The sequence below is a fragment of the Lissotriton vulgaris genome, chromosome 4_1 (genome assembly GCF_964263255.1).
Source record: "Lissotriton vulgaris chromosome 4_1, aLisVul1.2, whole genome shotgun sequence".
NCBI classification, from domain to species: domain Eukaryota; kingdom Metazoa; phylum Chordata; class Amphibia; order Caudata; family Salamandridae; genus Lissotriton; species Lissotriton vulgaris.
In genome coordinates, this window is record NC_141691.1 from 1,694,189,550 (window position 1) to 1,694,208,965 (window position 19,416).

At 44.7% G+C, this 19,416-nt stretch overlaps 1 protein-coding gene across 4 annotated transcripts in view; it reads left to right on the forward strand.

The window, feature by feature from the left end:
- OSGIN2 (oxidative stress induced growth inhibitor family member 2) overlaps positions 1–19,416 on the forward strand; it is a 127,820-nt gene that overhangs the window by 73,598 nt on the left and 34,806 nt on the right. The window lies entirely within an intron of this gene.

Below are 19,416 nucleotides of genomic sequence, written 5' to 3' on the forward strand. Positions count from 1 at the left end.
GTGTAGACCCATTGTTTGCTATTTCTTTACAGCGATGATGAAAAGTTTTTTGCTGCCCTCTGCCCATATTGATCAACAAAATGGCACATTGAGGTAGTATTGGTAATACACATAATCCCCCCCCTCCCCCACATGCAGTTTTGAACAGTTAAACCCTTCCAAGTGCAGTGGGGAGCAATAGTTATGTGTAGCATCTCGTAGTGTTGCACCCAGCAAGTGTTTTTATAAACTATTGTAATGGTACTCATGTCCATAACCTAAGAAAAATAACCGGTTAGAATCCCTCTAGGATAAACACCTGTGATATGCAGGTTTACAGAATTTAGATGTGAGTATTGACATCACTGAGCCATCAGAATTGTAATTAAACACCTAAACGTAATATTTTGCTACACTTTAAATGTGACCTCCATTCCACTGAACAGGGGCCTGGATTCAAAATCATCCTAAGTGTTTCTATGAATGGCATACACCCGATGTTTTTTATTGGGAGAAGGAAACTCATCTGATGTCAGCTGTCTGCATGAGGCTTTCACTTTAATTATAAGTGAACCATTTGATTGCGTTATTGACGTTGTGTTCATAACCTCTGACCGCTGGCTTGCCTGCAGTCCTCATGTCTTATAATCCCAAGGGCAGAGCAGGATTTAGCCAAGAAGAAACGTAGATGGGAAAGAGGCACAACCCAGCTTAGTCGCACGCTATTACATCTGACCATAGCAGCACCCAATTGCTTTGAAATTCAATGCTGCACTCTCTATGTATTGCAATGGAAGCACTCTTTTAGCAGCATAAAGATTTCTAATGAGTGCAGTACTTTTTGATGAGGGGGGGAATTCTTGAAAGGATAAACTTCCAGTAGTTTCCCTTAGTGGTACTTATGCATCCGTAGCAAAAGAGGAAGATTCACAAAGTGGCTTTACTGGCATTAGGTTTACACCTAAAAGTATCCTTTGTAAATTTACTATATTTGTTAGAACCTCAATATTTGCTGCGCCTGCTCCCAGATCTATGAATAATGTATGGTTGTTATTGCTGCAGCACGGGCCATATGCAAAAGAAACAATTGATGGACTGAATGCTGGACAATGCAAAAAATTACCCCCAGTCACAAAGATTTGGGTTTAATCCATCATTCTTTTGCTCTCCACGCCATCCCAGTTTGGACCCAGCCATATGCAAATCAGACTTGACCCTGTTCCTTGTGGGAACAAAACAGCCCGAACTACCAAGTCAGGTCCTCCCTGGACTGGAAACAAGCATTCTGGGTCCGGTTTCAGGGCATCACCCTTCATCAGCCAGGCCAGCTTGAATCCAGTGGTGTAGTGAGCAGGGGACACACATCTGGGCATACCCTTCCCACTTGAGGCGACATATGCAAAAGAAACAATTGTTGGACGGAATGCTGGACAATGCAAACATTCACCCCCAGTCACAAGAAGCTGGGTTTAATCCTTCATAAGCGATGGCCATGGGGAGATACATGGATTGATCCACCTAAGAGTGATCTGAGTTGAGGGGGAAATTTGAGATGCGGGTGATGCCCCCCTCAATAAATGACCGTGAGGAGGTCCCTGAGACCTGGGGTGAGCTACTGGTGAATGCAGCGGTACCCCGAGCAGAGGAGATACCCCCTAGGGAGGAGTAGACCAGGAGAGCACTGGAATGGAGGTGACTGCAGCCAAGGAAGACATTTCCCAGGGACACCTAAGGTCATGGAGGACCAAGTAGAGACTGCTGAGCCCCCCTCTGCCGTCTCACTCAGACAATTACTCACAAGGGAACTTCCGGTCCTCACCTGCCAGTCAATAAAAAAACAGCCCAGCACAACTCAGACCTCAGAGGTAACCGTATTGGTAGCTAGACACCTGGAAGTAAGCCTCTGAGCAACACAACACTAATGAACACTACCTCAGCTAGGAGATACAGTGAACTAATCATTTAGTGTGGCCAGAGATAAGGAGCTGAAACCACAGAGACAAAGGAAAATGGATAGATACGCAAAGGTCTTGGGCCTGCTGACCGGAGCAGAAGGAGAAACACCGCCCCTGCCAGACAACTTGACCCTGCTGCAGGCGATACAGTCCTCCAGAGAAACTCTGGAACGGAGAATAGCCGAGGTTCGTTCTGAAGTAAGCCTACGTCTCCAAGACCTGCGCATAGTGTCCATTAGTGTGACTCAGGCCAAACACCGTATATCAGAGGTGGAAGACGTATCTCATACCCTGCTCAAGGAAGTCAAAGGTCTTGCTGTGTCTCTGAAATAGGTCGCCTGGAACAATCTACGCTTCATAGGCTTTCCAGAGGGAACAGACACTGGACTATTCCTGACCAAGTGGCTTGAAAACTCCCTCCATGCTGCACTCTTTTTGCCTTGCTTTGTAGTTGAACAGCCTCATAGAAGGCCCAGTTTCAGACCATCTACGGGAGCACCCCCACAGCTGTTAATTGCTTGCTTCTTAAACTTTCAGGACTGCGACCTGATACTACGAGAGATGGGACAAACTGTAGAGGTTAGACATGCCAATGCCAAAATAATGTTTTTTCCTGACTACTCCTGAGAAGTACAGAAACAACGGTGAAATGTTGACTTTTCCACATGTAATACATGCTGCTCTTTCCGGCGAAACTCAAGGTTATCTTTCAGGGTAAATTACTTTTTTTGCAGACGCATGGACCTGGATCGAGGAACGCCCTCCTCCGAGAGGGTGCCCTGATTCAATGAGGGCTTCCGACCCTGGCACTCCAATGGGCATGGACCTATATAATGGACAGAGAAGAGGAGCCGCAGAGAAGGCCTGACAAGCAAGAAACAATTAGAGACACCCTTCCGACCAGAGTTGCACCCTGGGGGGATAGTCCACACTACGGATATATAAGAAGAAGAACTGCCACAAATGACAAAAAGGAGGAAACAACTCTGTGTCTGAGGGCGAACAACCTCAGATCCATCAGAGCAGGAACATTCAGCAATAACAGACAACGACCACCCACTTCTTCAAAAGATAACCAACATAAAGGAGCAAAGCCCAGACAATGCCGGCCAAGTGCTCCCACAACAAACAGGTGCACGAGCGAGTCAAAGAAGGCTAAGAAGCACGGCCCTGTCGAGGCTGGAGGGTAGTAAGACTGCATTGGTGCCCCTTAAAAGGTACACGTTATTCCTAGTGGGTGTCCAGTTTATTGTTGGAAAACCTCTAATTTTTACTTCAGGGGGAGGGATGGGGTTGATTAAGAGGTAGAGCTAGACTCAGACCTCTGAGACTTAACCTACGACACAGTTGTCATGTTGACTGTTGGAGAAATGTGCATAGGCAGTGGGAAAGAACAGGGAGGGGGAACCTGTACCGGGACCCGGGATGCAAGGTTACACAAGGGGCAGGTTTTTGATGGTCAAGGGTTAGATCAAGAGGTAATGGAATCAAGGGCAGTAAGGTCTGTCAATAGTTCCGGCAACATTTGGCCTCGAGCCACCACAGGCAGTTTTATCACATACATAGGGTGAGGAAGGTTATTAAGTATTTATATGGAATGTCAACAGACTCGGAAATAAAATTAAGATGGGGCTGGTGGCCAAATACTTTAGGAGATTAAAACCCAATATAATCCTCCTCCAAGAGACACACACTGCGCGTTTCTCGGGAGAGGTGCATACACCAAACTCGCCCATGCTGGATTCTCATTCTCAAAAAGACACCCCCCTTCGGTGGTAATAAAATCTCGACAGACCCCAATGGTACGTTTGTCAAGGTCCAGGGAAAATGGGGCTGGAGGGTACTCACTTTAGTCAGTGTCTACGCACCCCAAAGTCTGCAAAAACAAACAGTGGACAAGGTGCCTGAGATAAAAACATGGAGTCTGAGCCCTCAACAAACGTAGTGGGAGGGAATTTCCATGATGTAGTGGATCCAAGCATAGATCATACACATGCAACACTGTGACAAGGGACAACACTCTTAGATGTTTTTTTACACACACTGGGCCTGATTGACCTTTGGCGCAAACAATATCCTACCGATCACATGTACTAATACTTCTCAGGTGCACATAAGGTGTTCTCCAGGCTGGACCATCTTCTTGCTCCAGCGTGGGAGATAGAGATGGTTGACAAGATAGAATACCTGGCGAGGGAACTTTCAGACAATTCATTTGTTTAGCTGGCAGTGGGTGGACAACTGCGTTCTAGGTGGAGGCTAAACGCATGGGACCTATGGCACAGGGCAGTAGCCCACGAGATTAGAGTAGACTCTGAGCTGTTCTTCAGCAAAAACGAGGATTCAGTGTCCTCAGCGGTTGTCTTCTGAGAGGCCTACAAAACCGTGTCTAGATACAGGGCACAAAACATCATAGCTCACAAGAAGAGGAAAGAGGCCTGTGAGATTGAGGTTTTGGAGCACAAGCTTTTAGACCTGGAAGGGCCTTTGGGCCCAGATGTTGATCCGCTTACAATTCGCCTTACAGTCACCCACAGGAAATATCAGGCATTGGGTCGCCAAGAAGCGAAAGTCCAGATTATGGCAATGCAACATATCCTGTAGGAGACAGGAGATAGGGCTGGGAGACTGTTAGCCTGCTAGGTAAGAAAGAGAGGGAATCAAGTTGGGTTACTTACATTCAGAAACATGGCATATCATGGATGCCCTGAACATAGCAGATGTATTTGCGAGATACTATGCAGATTTTTATAACACCAGGATATTGTCGGAGGACCCCCAAATTCGCAGTTACAATCATACCCCCATCTTCTCCTTAGATGACAGAGCAGCCCTTGAAAAAGAGCTTACCCTGGAAGAAGTCACAAATCCATTGGTAAGCAAAAATCGGGGAAGACACTGGGTCCTAATGGATTGCCGGCAGAGTTTTTTTAAGGCAAACCCCAGTCTGCTGGGTCCACATCTGCTAAAGTGGTACCTGGCACTACAGGCATAGGATATACTTCAACCAGACCACCGTAATGCCACAGTAGTGGTGATCCACAAAGAACGGAAGCACGCCATGGACTGTGAGTCCTACCAACCTATCTTGCTATTAAATGGGGAAACAAAAATATTGTCCACTATCCTAGCCACACGACTGTTACCGGTGATCACCTCCCTTGTTCATTGTGACCTGTCCGGATTTATGCCGAAAAGGGTGACAAGATTTCAAGTCCATTGGGTGACCAACTGGCTAGACATGGTGCAAAACAGACCTGACCCACACATGTTCTTATCCCTGGTGCCAAGAAGGCTTTTGATGCTGTTCCCTGGTCATTTATGAGACAAGCCTTACCGAATTTGGGGGTTGGTCCTGTCTTCTTAGCTTGGATACCAACCCAAGGGCTCAGTTTGGGTAAATTTGAGTGATGTCAGCAGATTTCCCCGTGTGCCAGGGCACTTCCCCTTGTTATTAGGGCACTCCCCCTTGTTGTTTGCCCTAATACTTAAAGACAACCTGGGGTTACGTAGGGATGAGCGTTTCTCACTTTACTCAAATATCATCCTCCTGTATGTCACTAATCCCAGCACAACACTTTCCATTATACTGTAAACATTAGAGGACTACAGGCGTCATGCTGGTTACAGAATAAACTGGGATAAATGCAGCCTCTATCTGGTGTGTCCAGATATGCAAGATCTCCCCAGACAACTCCATGTAGACAGAGAATAATCCCGATACCTAGGTCTCTACCTGACCCCCAACATCATGGAGAGTCTTAATCATAATATTAGGAAAGGTTTAATTCAGGGGTCTCCAACCAGTCGATCGCGAGCTACTGGTAGCTCGCCGAGACCCTGACAGTAGCTCGCGCTGGATTGTGCTAAAATGTGCCTTGTCATGTGGCAATTATGCCAAAGCCATTGTAAATACTCAAAATGTATTGCGGTGAATGTTGTGGATTATAATTATTTTCGCAGGCAAGACTGAGCGCTTAATCATGTGCTTGTTGTTTATAACCCACCCCCTCTCCGCCCCGAACAGTCCTGGCCTGCACTTCCACAGAACCCGCCCTCCCCCAAACCAGCTGCTAAGATTAGCCGGCAGCTTAGCTGGGGCTGGGCGGGGTGAATAGTATGACGTGATAGGGGTCTCGTGACCCTCTGTAAGCACCCCCTGCCTCTTCCTCGCAGGCACCAGCACGCTGATCAGTGACGAGGGCGGAGCTGCATCGGGAGTGGCAGGGCAAAGCAGCAGGTTGCGCAAGTAGTAGATTAGATCTGCTTAGACCCGCGCCATCTGCCTTCAGTACAGCCCCGAGCAGCAGGTAGGCCTCTCGGAGGTGTTAACACAGATGTGTAATACTTTTTCATTCATACCTAGTGATAATTGTTCCTTTTACTTGTCACACTGGAGGCGGTCACGGGTCGCAGGGTGTTTACCCGCTCCATGAACCCTTCTCTGGCTCAATCCGTCTCTTCGAGCCAACGCATTGTGTGCTGAAATGTGGGCCCCAAATCTATGCCTGCAGAGTCAGTCAGGGCCAGGGGTGCTAATTCATTTCTGTGCAGCTGGTTAGTCATGCGATGCAGTGTTAAGTTGCAAATGAGTGAGTGTTGCGCCCCAAAGCTCTGTTCCGGTGGTGGTGCTTTAGGTTGGATATCTGTTCCTGAATACGAAGGCTGGGTGGTGTTGAAATGAATCCACCCTGCCTCGGATCGGCAAGGCGGGCCTTCGGCTGAGGCCAGTTGGTGGGCTGTGTTTTTTTGTCTGCTCCATCTGTCCCAGCACAAGGTGTGCGAGCCCTTGGCTCCCTCCAGGTGTGACAGGCCAGAAGGAGCTGCTGATGAGGGTTCTTGGTCAGACGAGTGGGACAGAGATCAGAAGGGCACAAAAAACGAGTGGGACAGAAGGCAGAAGAGCACAAAAAACGAGTGGGACAGAGGGCAGGAGCGCACAAAAAACAGTGGCACAGAGGGCAGAAGGGCACAAAAACGAGGGGGAAAAGAGTGGCACAGAAGGCAGAAGGGCACAGAAATACCTGAAAAACGAGTGGCACACAAGGTAAAGAGGGCACAGAAATACCGGAAAAACGAGTGGCACAGAGTCAAAATACAAAAATACAGGGGCAGCTAAAAACGGGCATAGAGAGGCACGGGGCAGTGAGGGGAACAGAAGGGAAAACCGGGTAGAGACACGGGTGCAGTGAGGGGTACAGAAGGAAAGATCGGGCAGAGAGAGTACGGGGCCAGCGAGGGGAACAGAGGGAAGACAAAGGGTCACAGACCACGTACAGGCAGTGGGGGAAGACAGACAACAGCAGTCACAGACACAACAATGAAAATACAGGCAATAAAAGCAATAAAGCGGAGGATGAACAAACCTACCTACAGCCTACCACTGTCCACCAGGGATGAGGCGCAGGTGGTAGCCTGCGGGTGGTGGAGGGCCTCGAGCTTCCTCAGCAGCAGCAGCTGGGGCAGGGAGGCACAGGCGGTGCTGTGCAGTGGGGGAGCGACCTACGTGGTGGGGTCAAGGGTCGCTCCTTATGTCCTGCTCACAATGCTCAAATGATCACTTTTAGCGTGGTAGCGTTGCTGGCCCCACCTCCTTTGGCACAGATGTTGACCTGGGACTTGTAGTCCCCAACAATGCAGAGTCCTTGTGTCATAGTCATTTGATTTAATACCCATTCTGCACTTCCCTCACCCCGAGGGGATTGTGGGTGAACTATCACAATATTGTTCAATATTGTTCAGACATAATCGCTTCATTTGATTATGATTAGCACTTGCTTTGCTGGAGACTGCAGCAGAGGAGAGGGGTGGTGTTGGGTTGGCGAGGGGCAGCGAGGGAGCTCCTCAGTTTGTCTCCCCCTCCACACAAGAGGCGGTGATAAATCAATCTCTGCTCTTCTTCGTCTGCTCTGTCAGATATGATTTACTCTGCAATCAACAGGGACAGGTTGTGCATAGGCCAGGGTGAAAAGAGTCTGTAATGGCGTTCACAGAGTTGTAACCCAGGAATACCTGCCAAAAGTACTGTCTTTTTTCAGCAACACAACCTAACTACCGTTTTGTGAGTCATTCATCTTGATTTGCACTTTTGCAGCATTTGTATGGTGTTGTGGATTTGGTGATCTCAATGTGAAAATATGCCGTGCATCACACACATTATTTATTAACCACAGTATGGTGGACTCGGAAGAAAATAGGTTTTTTAACCTTAACGTCAATGAAACTGGGCGTGGGAGGTTTCTCGGAAAAATGCGCGAGTTGCATGGGGTGTGGTAGCTCACGACAACTTTCACTGACCAGAAGTAGCTCTCACTACACAAAAGGTTGGAGACCCCTGGTTTAATTAAATTCCACGAGGACGTGGGAGGAGATGACTTTCCCTGTCTCTACTTGGTAGAGCCACTATGTACAAAATGGTTATACTCCCTAAGTTGCTTTACATCCTCCAGAACACTTACTAAAAGTTACCTGAGGAGATATGAGTTAGACAATTGATGAGGAGATGCACTCCAGACTCTCCAGGGCAGTCAATACAATGGAGGGATAGCACTCCCAGACATACTATCATATAAGTGGGCAGCTCACCTGGGTGTCATTATTGAATGGGGACTCTTACTGGGCGATCATTCAACATACATCCTGGAAAGGCTCCAGTTCCAAACTCGTACCTATCTCCACTACATCTACAGGGGCAGAGGAGTTAGGCAGTTGCTGCCAGTGACTCAGAGGATGATAGATGCTTGGAAGGGGACGGAACGACAAATGACGTGGGACAAGAGATACACACAGGAAACCCCACTATGGGAGGGGACACGACTGCCAGAACTGGGCAAGTTTCAGGGCTTTGGATCTTGGGACGTGGTTGGGATATCCAGGCTAGGTGACATTCTGGAGGAGGGCTCCTTGATTTCCTTCAGCTCAATCCAATGCGAGTATCAGCTGAGTGACATCTAACAATATAAATATTTGCAATTACAGCATGCATGGGGGCTGAGAGGCTAGACACATCAGACATCCCCGAGTTTGCACCCCTGGAGGGGAGACCACTTCAGGGAGAAATACCAGACAAAGACATATTGTGGATGTGCAAAACCCTAATAAACAACATCCCAGATAAACTAAGCCTATCAGAGCCCAATAGGAGGTTACCATAGGAGAATTAGAAGACATTGACTGGGAAGATGCATTCATGCACCCAAGAGAGGTGGCCATTGAGCTAAGGCCGCGACTGATGCAATTTAAGATCCTACACACGGCCTACTTTGATAGGGCACGTCTACATAAAATGGGGAGGGCTGAGTCACCTGACTGCCTCCACTGCAAGACAGAGTGCAAGACCTGTATACACATGCTATGGGAATGCCACCACATAAAGTCATATTGGACCAAAATAGAAGAGGAATTGAGCAAAGTAATGGGGACACAGCTGTCAGTAGGCACTAAGTACATCCTGTTAGGCATTCCTTCAGAGGTGGATCTCCCCTGTTACAAACTCCTGCTATGTAACCTAGCGCTGGTAGTCACCAAGAGGGACAGAGCCAGATATTGGGGAGCCTCAAACCACCCTACAGTGACTGAGTGGAGTGCAGGCATGGACCTTTACATGCGGAGAGTGTGACATATAAGGCAAGAGGGTGCCCGAAGACATTTTCCAGGATCTGTGACCCCTGTTTGAGATACTATGAGCTGGAAATGGAGGGTGGGACAGAGGGGCCCAGCCAAGAACTGTAGAATAGGTACTGGGTCAAGGCTATTTTTTTTCCTTCCAATATACACCATATGTTTGTATTTAACACTAGATGCAGTTTGGTGAAGGCTATACCGGTTATGGTCTGTACTTGTATCACTGCTGATCTGATTCAGTGTTTTCTTGTTTTATAATACTCTTTGTCTTTAGTGCAAAATATACACCTACATTGTGTTTTCAGAAACTGTACCAATAAAAACATTTGAAAAAAAGTGTGGAACTCTTGACACTTTTTCTGCATCCAATCAAGTACCTCTTCCTTCAGGTACGGTTCATTTCCATTTTAATGAAATCCCACCAGTCATGTTGATAGCAGATATCTCCTAATACAATGAGTGCATTTCTCTCATATAGTCTTCAAGCTAAGAAATGGACTGTTGCTGGGGCTTCAGCTTTCTTCTCAGAAAAGATTACAAAAGGTGAGATGGGTAGATTGTAATAATTGTTTTCCACAGGAGAAGGGCTTTATTGATTTGCAAGTCAATTTCGCCTGTCCACTTGCCTGATACAATGACATGAACACTAGGGGTTCTTCAGTGTTCCATTGTAAGTATAGGTCAACCAGACACACAATAACCAGGCAACAATGACCTGTGTTTGGGGGCAGAGTATTTGAGCATTACATGGACATGTAGAGGGACAAAGAGATACACGTTTGTAAAGGACTATACAGACTAACAAGATCACATGCAGGGTCATTTAACATGAAGGCCAATAGGCAGATTCTTCCAATCTGGTGGGAGGGACCATTACACGAGCCATAACACCAAAGACAATATTACACATTAAGAATAAAGAGTGTACAGAACAACCTTTATCATTTGGATTACGGTTTCTCTTTCATTTGTGTTCAAAAAGACTTTGGAGTAGAGTTTAAGTGCTACTTGCTCTCATTAAAATATAAACGCAGCTATGTGATTGTGCAGAGGTATCAGTGCTAGGAGCGATTGCCTCTGTGCAATTTTATCAAAAGGTCCACTATATAGAGTGGCAGGGCTCAGCAGCTATAGTCTTCACGATACACAGATCAGCTTCAAACTCCTTCATTATGAGCCTGACGCAGAGTGGCATTGATGCGTCAAGAGCGCAAGTATGAATAATATCCTCCCACTGTTCCGTTGCCAGTTGCCTGGGAAGAAACTATTTAAAGAAGCTTTGTTATGGTCTGGACTGAAGGATGGTACTAGCCCACATTAAAAGGCAGCTTCTCTAATGCAAACAAGTATTTACTCTGTTGAGCACGCTTCTGGGAACCAACATGAAGTGAGGACCAGGGTTGCACATGGCTACTACTCCAGAAGCAGATGTTTGTGGTCTTTAGATGTCAACACTTTTTGTAACTGTGGAGGAAAGGTTTCAGCAAAGTTAATATCCCTAGATACTAGGTGCCAGATGTACAACCCTAAATTGCCTGCGCAAACAGGTTTGCGACTACGGGTGGGCGGAATTTGTGTAGTCGCGGTATGCAAAGCTCCACAAACCGGTAAAAAATATCCGCGAGCACGCAAAAGTTCCACAAACTTGCAGAATTGCTTGTTCCGCCCGTTAGCTTTTCCTGTTCGCGGTTTTGGCAATTCCACGTTCTCCGCGGAACGTGAAATTACCCAAATTCCGCAAATTCCAAGAGCGAACAAATTTACTGCCCAGGCCTGTTAGCGACTCGTTTGCGTATGCATGTACAATTCCTAGATAGCAAATCACAATTTATTTGCAACTCAAAATTTAGGAATTGCGAGTCGCTATTAGGAAGGGGCATTACCTTCCTAATAGCGTCCACAAAGCAATGAATTAATTTTTTGTGACCACTATTACGGTCGCGAAACACTCGCAAATTACCTCCCTCTTCGAGAGCAGTCGCAATTTGGAATGGATCCGCAGGGGACCCCTTCCACTTTGTGACTGTCTCTAAAAAATGTTTTTTAGGGCAGGCAGTGATCCCAGGGACACATTGTAGCAACAAGCAGTGATGTCAATGCTGAAGTCATAAAGCTTGTCTTGGTTGATGTAATCAATGATGGTGTGTGATGTCCTATGTTGCAAGGAGGTGGTGTAAGTTATGGTTCAAGATGAGATGTTAGTGGAGACGTCATAAATAAAGAAAGTATGTCCTTTGTGATGTCCTTTATGAAAGAAGGGGGTGGTTTAAGTTCTGGTTTGCTCCATTAACTGATGAATTTCAACAGTTTTCTGAGTTTGAACCATAACCATAACTCAGTGTTAACTGTTATTTTCCAGTGAATTTCATATTTATATATATATATATATATATATATATATATATATATATATATATATATATGTGTGTGGGTACATATATATATATCTATATATAGATATATATAGATATATATATATATATATATATATATATATATATATATATATATATATGGATATATAGATATATATCCATACTAATATAATAAAGAGAGAGCCCAAACCTTTGAGGCGGGTAATCTCAGGAACACCACAGCACCAATCACAACACCCAATACAGCGTTGGAAAGGGCAGTTGCAGCAGAAGGACATAGGCTATGCAGACGCCCACCGTATACATTTAAACGGTAAAAGAACCGTGCCAGCAAAGTAGTCCCTCTTGGGCGTGTCTGCTTTCTGCTGTGGGCGTCTGCTGGGGGCGTGACAAACGCTGGGGGCATGTGGTACGTTCTGCCCTTCAAGCCATGTCTCATATCGTGTGCTAATCCCACCCTGCTCCCTTTAAATACCCCTGCACCCCATAATCATAACCCACCCTTACTCAAAATACCCCATCACCCTTAAACACTAACCCATCTTAACCCTATAAATATACCCTGTACCCCAAAACCCAAACCTATCCCTAAACCCTAAAAATACCCATGTACCGGAAAACCCAAACCTAGCCATGAAACCCTATAAATACCCCTGTACCTCAAAACCCAAACCTACCCCTGAACCCTAAAAATACCCATACCCCAAAACTAGCCCTGAACCCCAAAAATACCACTTTACCCCAAAACCCAAACCTACCCCTGAACCCTAAAATACCCCTGTACCCCAAAATCCAACCTAAACCCTAAAAATACCCCTGTACCCCAAAACCCAAACCTAGCCCTGAACCCTAAAAATAACCCAGTACCCAAAACCCAAACCTACCCCTGAACACTAAAATACCCCTGTACCCCAAAACCCAAACCTAGCCCTAAACCCTAAAAATACCCCTGTACCCCAAAACCCAAACCTAGCCCTGAACCCTTAAAACACCCTTGTACCCCAAAACCCAAACCTACCCCAAAACCCTAAAAATACCCCTATACCCCAAAAGACAAACCTAGCCCTAAACCCTAATACCCCTGTACCCCAAAACCCATTCCTATTGCTAAACCCTAAAACTACCCCTGCACCCAATAACCCAAAACTATATCTGAACCCTTAAAATACCCAAACACCCCAAAACATATACCTCAGTACCCCAAAACATATACCCCTACACCCATACTTACCTTATCCAAACATTAAAAAAAACATGCTTTTACCATTCATGCATTTACAACGAATTTCGTTGTAAATGTATGCGTGGCAAAAGCATATAAAATGTAATGACAAGCGTTATAATGGCATTGCGGAATCATGGTACTTTCGTAATGAAAGTATGCGGGGTGATGGTATGCGGAAAGAAAGTTGCGGAATAATGGGTGTTTACCCTCCCCGGTAAGTACATTGGTGGCACGGCGGCCCACATCTCCAGCAACATACTCCTATTTTTTCACCACCCATTTGAAAAATGCACAGGTCTCTCTCATTGATGCCCAGCAGCGATATACACTTTTAGACACACCTCCCGCCACAAGTTCTAGAATTGAGAACTTTAGAGCTGGGGAGCTACGTTCGAATCTCGGCATCAGCTTAACATCCTGTGATTCCAGGCAAATCGCTTTGTCTCCCCGTGCCTACCACAAATAAATGTGTTCTTCTGTAATGTAAATTGTGCTCATGCCATGTTGTCGAGTTCGCTCTATATAATATTGCAAGGAAAAATAAAGTTGGGAAACTCGAGTTCACACACTACTGAACGCGCACTCTTAAGTGCATCAGCAGTGCACTGTGAATCGGAGCGTTTCACAGGCCTGTCACAGATAAGAAATGCTATCAAAACGAAATCCTGCAAAACAATATACTACTGGCCGGCAGCAATTCATACCCGGACAACGTCGGGACGGGCTGCTAGTATATAGGATTTTTTTGGACAAAATTTAAAACCTGCATTAACAAAAGTTGTGGAATTTCGCAAAGGATTTTTTGTAGAATCACTTCTTTCCTACTCCTTTCACTATAATTTTACATTTCTTCTTTTGATAGGTTTTGTGTCGGGGGGGAGTTGGTGGTGTGCATACATTGCTGTCCGCCTTGGATTCCCAATGTTTCACTGTAAATTTGACTCCATTGTAGTATTCATATCCCTAATTATATCCTGGTGTTTCGTGGTGAGAGGTGATGTTTATAAAGTTCTGCCTTCCTCGGACTCCCACTACCTCATTGTACCTTTGCCTCTATCGAAGTGTTCATATCACTGAGTGTATATCAGAGTGAGTAGCGATGTGCGCACAACTTGACCTTTGTTGGTCCACAAAATGGAGCAGCATTGTCACAAAACGGAGAGAGTTTTTCTTTAACCCTTTCATGGCCACCTGGCAACTTTACAAAACAAAGCAAACACAAGGAGAAAGATGGACGGAGTGCTGAAACTCATTCCGAGTCACAGATCTAGGTTGAATCCATCGTCGTTCTTTAGCTCACTTCATCACCCCAGTTCAGACCCAGCCATATGCAAAGCAGTCTTGACCCTGTGCCTCATGGGAACAGTCCAGCCCGAACTGCCAAGTCAGGTCTTCCCTGGTTGGGGGTTAGTGTCAGAAAAGTTTCAGCGCTCCATCCGTCATCTCCTTGTGTTAACTTTTTAACACTTATAACTCCGAAAGTACTGAATGGATTCTCACAAAGAAGCATGCTGAGTAAAGTTCTACTTTCATGCCAAGCTTGGTGTTCAGAGTTTTTCGCTACATTTTTTGCAAAATTTTCTATGGGAGCTAAAATGGGAAAATACTGGTTTTACCTTCCCTTAACTTTTTTCCCTTTGCATAGATCTTTGTGAAATTTGCCCTGTCATACTGTAGATGACAGAGTAGGTAGGATGCCAAGTTTCTTGCAAACCTGCTCACAGGTAAAAACACTATTGAAGTACATTCATGGTTACAGAAAAAAACAACTAAAAATCACTGGCATTTACCTATTGTACACTGTGTATGTGTCAGACTAGGGTTTCTCAGACTAGGGTTTCTCACTAACCTGGGTTCCTGCGCATGAGAAACGAGTCCAGAAGCTAGTTCTCAACTCCTCCCTAGTACTGGAGACCTGAGTGAACAATAGACTCAGCCAGGCCTCAGGCCGTAGGAGGGAAAGGGGAATGGGATATCAAAAGAGAGAGAGAGATAACTAGCGATTCTTCGGTCACTGGAATTCCCTTCAGGACTGCTGAACCTTCCTGCTGTCTTGATCCTTCTGTAAGGAGAAGGAGGACTACAATCTTATTATTGAGGGACTAGCATATATCACATCCACTATCTATTATTAGTGTACAACTCTTTCACTACAGCTGAATGCATACCTTGTTTTTAATCCCAACCCAAATACATTTGTGAATCAAGTGAGTGGTGTCTCAAATCTGTAAATAGAAGTAATGTAAATAAGTAAAAGCCAACTGTACACTGTCGATTTGTTGAGCTCTCCATATCTTCTTGATTTCTTTTTTTATTTAATTTAATTATTTATAAAGTTTTATTTAGCACGAACATGACCACGGGGGTATCAGAGTGATTTACAATATATGAGGCAAGAGGGTACATGTAAACAACTAAGAGTACCTATAGAGAGGAGACATATACATGAAATATCACAGCAGGAGAAAATAAACTAAGTAAAAATTACACAGTCACAGGTGACTGAACATCCTGCTGACCCTTAAGTGTCCAACATGGTAAGCACAGCTACAATTTCACAGTCAAAAGGGATCACACATTTTCCTGAGTCATAAAATGTCAAGGCGTAATATACAGGTTGAACATTCACAAACATGAAAAGGCTGAGCATTCAAATGGTCCAGGCCGCTGGGCCACGGATTGACGATTAGGCCACGGTATCAAGTGGCGAGGCCAGATTGAGGTAAGAATTTCTTCATTTGGAGCCTTTTGGCTTCTTTCTTCAAGAGGAACGTGGAAGGATTCATCCTGAGTTCAGGGGGAGGGAGTTCCAGATCCTTGGAGCCATACCCAAGAAGTCACGGTTGTAGGTCTTTTTTTTCATGAATTTATGGGTTTTGAGTAATAGGTTGCTGGCACTTCTGGAGGCTCTCGACCCACATGAGGGCACCAATTTCTGTGCGAGGTATTGCGGAGTCCAGTGGTGGATGGCTTTGTGTGCCATGCATGTGATTTTTAAGTGTATATGGGCTTCATAAGGAAGCCAATTAAGAGCTAACCAGTCCGGAGAGATATGGTTGAATTTTTTTGTGCCAGTTATGAGCCTAGCAGCAGAACTGAGTGCAGCCCTAAGATGAGTTATCTTCACTCTGGGCAAGCCACACAGCGTAGCACTACCATAGTCCAGCTTTGAAATCACTAGGGCTTGCACTGCAAACTTAAGGTCAGGAGCAGGAAGTTCGCTCCTTTGGTGTGTGAACCCAAAGTGTTTCTGCATGTTTAGGCTTTTGTCTAAGATGATCCCCAGAGAGGATGCCGAATCCACTAGGGTGAGGTCTACAATTCAAGGTGGTAATTCTTAAACCCAGACTCCGAACTCCTTACTATTCCTTACTGTTGTATGTACTGTACTTCATGTATGAGATGCTCGTGCTACAGTAAAAAGAGTACTCTGCTACTCAGTGATTTTCAGTCCACACAATATCAAATATCTAATGAATAAAAAACATTTGGTATTGAGTGTTTTAGACTGTAACTTATTCAGGAATGGCTCAAGAATGCTGTGTTTCTTCATAGCTACAGTTTTATATTTGAGAAAACTGCTTATCATGGACACTACATAGATGCATGCTGTCTGGTAGATCATAAAAGAAAATAAACTGCTCCAATATCTGCCCAACCCTGATACAGTTGCTAAGCGTACACATTTTAGTCATCAAGCTAAACAACATAATTTACCACTTCTTTTAGTTTGTAGTACAATGCTGTTCTGTGTTCTATTATTGGATTCTCGCCAAGCTTCCTGAGCTGTATTCTTGCAGCCAGAAGTTTTGCATAATGGAAATGTGGTTTAATTAATGCTTTGCAAGCTAAAACAGTTGCTGTTTTGCATTTTTGAAGTAGTGCGCATTATATCTCAAAACAACCAAAGAATATATTTTACATTTGTTTAATATTTTATAGTCCTTAAAAATTTGAATTGATGGGAGGTGCTTGTTCAGAATATGTATGTTCCTGTATTTGCACAGCGTGAAAGTAGCTAGAAACCTACAAGGGCTGTGCACAGTAAAGCTGTTACAGAATAATCCCATTTTGCCGACCAAAAGTGGGTCAAGTGGTAGAAAAATGGGAGGATGACTTTTTCTCAGTTTGTCCCTGCGTTCAGTAGGAGCTGGAAATGTCTTTATTGATTAAAGGTGCACTAAGATCGGTTAAGTCTTTGTTTAGTTTTATCTAGACAAAGCCACCTTCATTAATTCTTCATGGCCTGTAACAAATAGAATTGTTTTTCATATTAACGATCTGGTAACACGGATTATAGCAGAATACACAATAAGGAAGTTATTAATTAACTGTAGCAAGTTACATTTTCTGCGTGGTCAGTCTGGAATTTTCATGTTTTGCTGGACTCTCTTTTCTATGGTATTAGGATTTTGTGCATGTTGACCATCCAGCGCCACAGTGTGTGTACTCTGCCCCTAAAATGGTATTGTAACATTGGTTTTGCCTAGTTGGGGTACTTAACTTCTCAGTAAGTCCACTGTAGGTTGGTGGTGAAATTGTACCAATGTGTTAGAGCTAAATGTCATACGTGGGCTGCACACTGTGTTTACATCGCCCACATATATCACAAAAATATATAGCGACAGGGAGCACCTTTTTGCTATGGCTGCGATGCAATTTAAAATGCTGCAGTGACACAGGGCAGGAAAAAACCTTGGCATTGTATGAATTGTTACATTATTTGTATCTCTCAGGTGACAACCCTAAACTGTGGTTTGTATACACATTGGGTTGGGTGCTTAATATATAGAAATGCAGCATAATTATAGGGAATAGTATGCTCTCACAGTGAACAATTATCCAAACAGCTTTCACTGTGGAGGTGAAGCAGCCTATGCTATGAACCGGCCTAGATATAAATAAAGTCATTGTTTTATATCGCTACCAGGGAAAATGCTAGAGAAATTATTTAAAGTTATTTTTCACTTTGTTTCAAGAATCTGATTCAGTGGTGGAAGTAGATTTTTTATAACTTTAGCAGAAAAGTAACTCTAGGAACGTAGCCATTGAGCGTCCTGAAAGAAAACTGGTCTAGAACCAGTTTGACTCTCGTCCCCACTTCATAATCTCAGGACATATCCTTTACTGGTTATTCCTTGAGGACAGTATCTTGCCTTTGGTGTAAGGAAGGTCTGCAGTTAACAAAGAGAGGAACTGGTTAAAAAACGAGGTGGGGGTTTTGCACAAAAGGAGTCATAAATTGGATCTAGGGAATTCTCCATTCACTGCCTAGATCACAGATTACCTCCGGCTGACTGCTTGAAGAAGACGACTCAAGGTCTTTTGACTCCTTCTGGCACCTAGGATCCACAACAACTGTCCACATGCTGAGTGGCAGGCCTCCAATTCATGTGCTCTAAGACACAAAGCTGTAAGACTCCTGACTCCAAGAGGACCACAGAGGGTTACATTCTGCAGGATCCCTGGCTGGGGAGAGACATGGTGTGTAGAAGGCTACCCTGAAAACTTCAGGGCTGCAGGAGTGACCAGGAGGAACACTATTATAAGTTGGAGAAAAGTGGGACTTAGTCTTTTTTCTACCTCCAGAGGACGGGGACAAAGATGCTATGGCTTCCTCAGGGAGAACCTACCCTCAGCAGGAACAAAACCTACTTCCTTCGTCTTAAAACTTTTGCTGTGCTGAATTCTGGTTCAACATGACCTTGCAGTAAATGTATACAGCTTTCTGGAGCCCTGCCTGATTACAGCTTCCAGCCTTGCTTTGCAGGTGGAATCTGATAACCAAAATGATGACAAAGTCCAGAGGTAAAACCTTGGGCCAGGAAAAAATGAGAAATAAGTCCCAGGTGCAAAGCAGTCTCATCCGCTGCGAAATCCTGCATTGTCCTGTTCGAAACTCCTGACACCAAAACAAAGGCTTCAGCAGGAGCTCAATATTAATATATCTGAGCTTTGGACCTTGCCCCGTTGGAAAAGTCCCAAGTTAAAAACTATATAAGACTATGACTGATGTTATGTTATTTTATTTTATAACGCGCACAGATACTCCGGGACACTCCTGAACGGAGCCAAGTGAGGGGTGGGAGATAAACCATTAGCCAAAGAGATGTGTTTTCAGGAGCTTTCTAAAAGCCAAGGATCCTAGGTGCATCAAACCTATTTTTTTATTGTCATTCACCTGAAATTGCGCCTAGATCCCTGTTAACATGATCTTTTGTATTTTTTTTTGTTCATTGTTTTCCTATTCAGTTTGAGG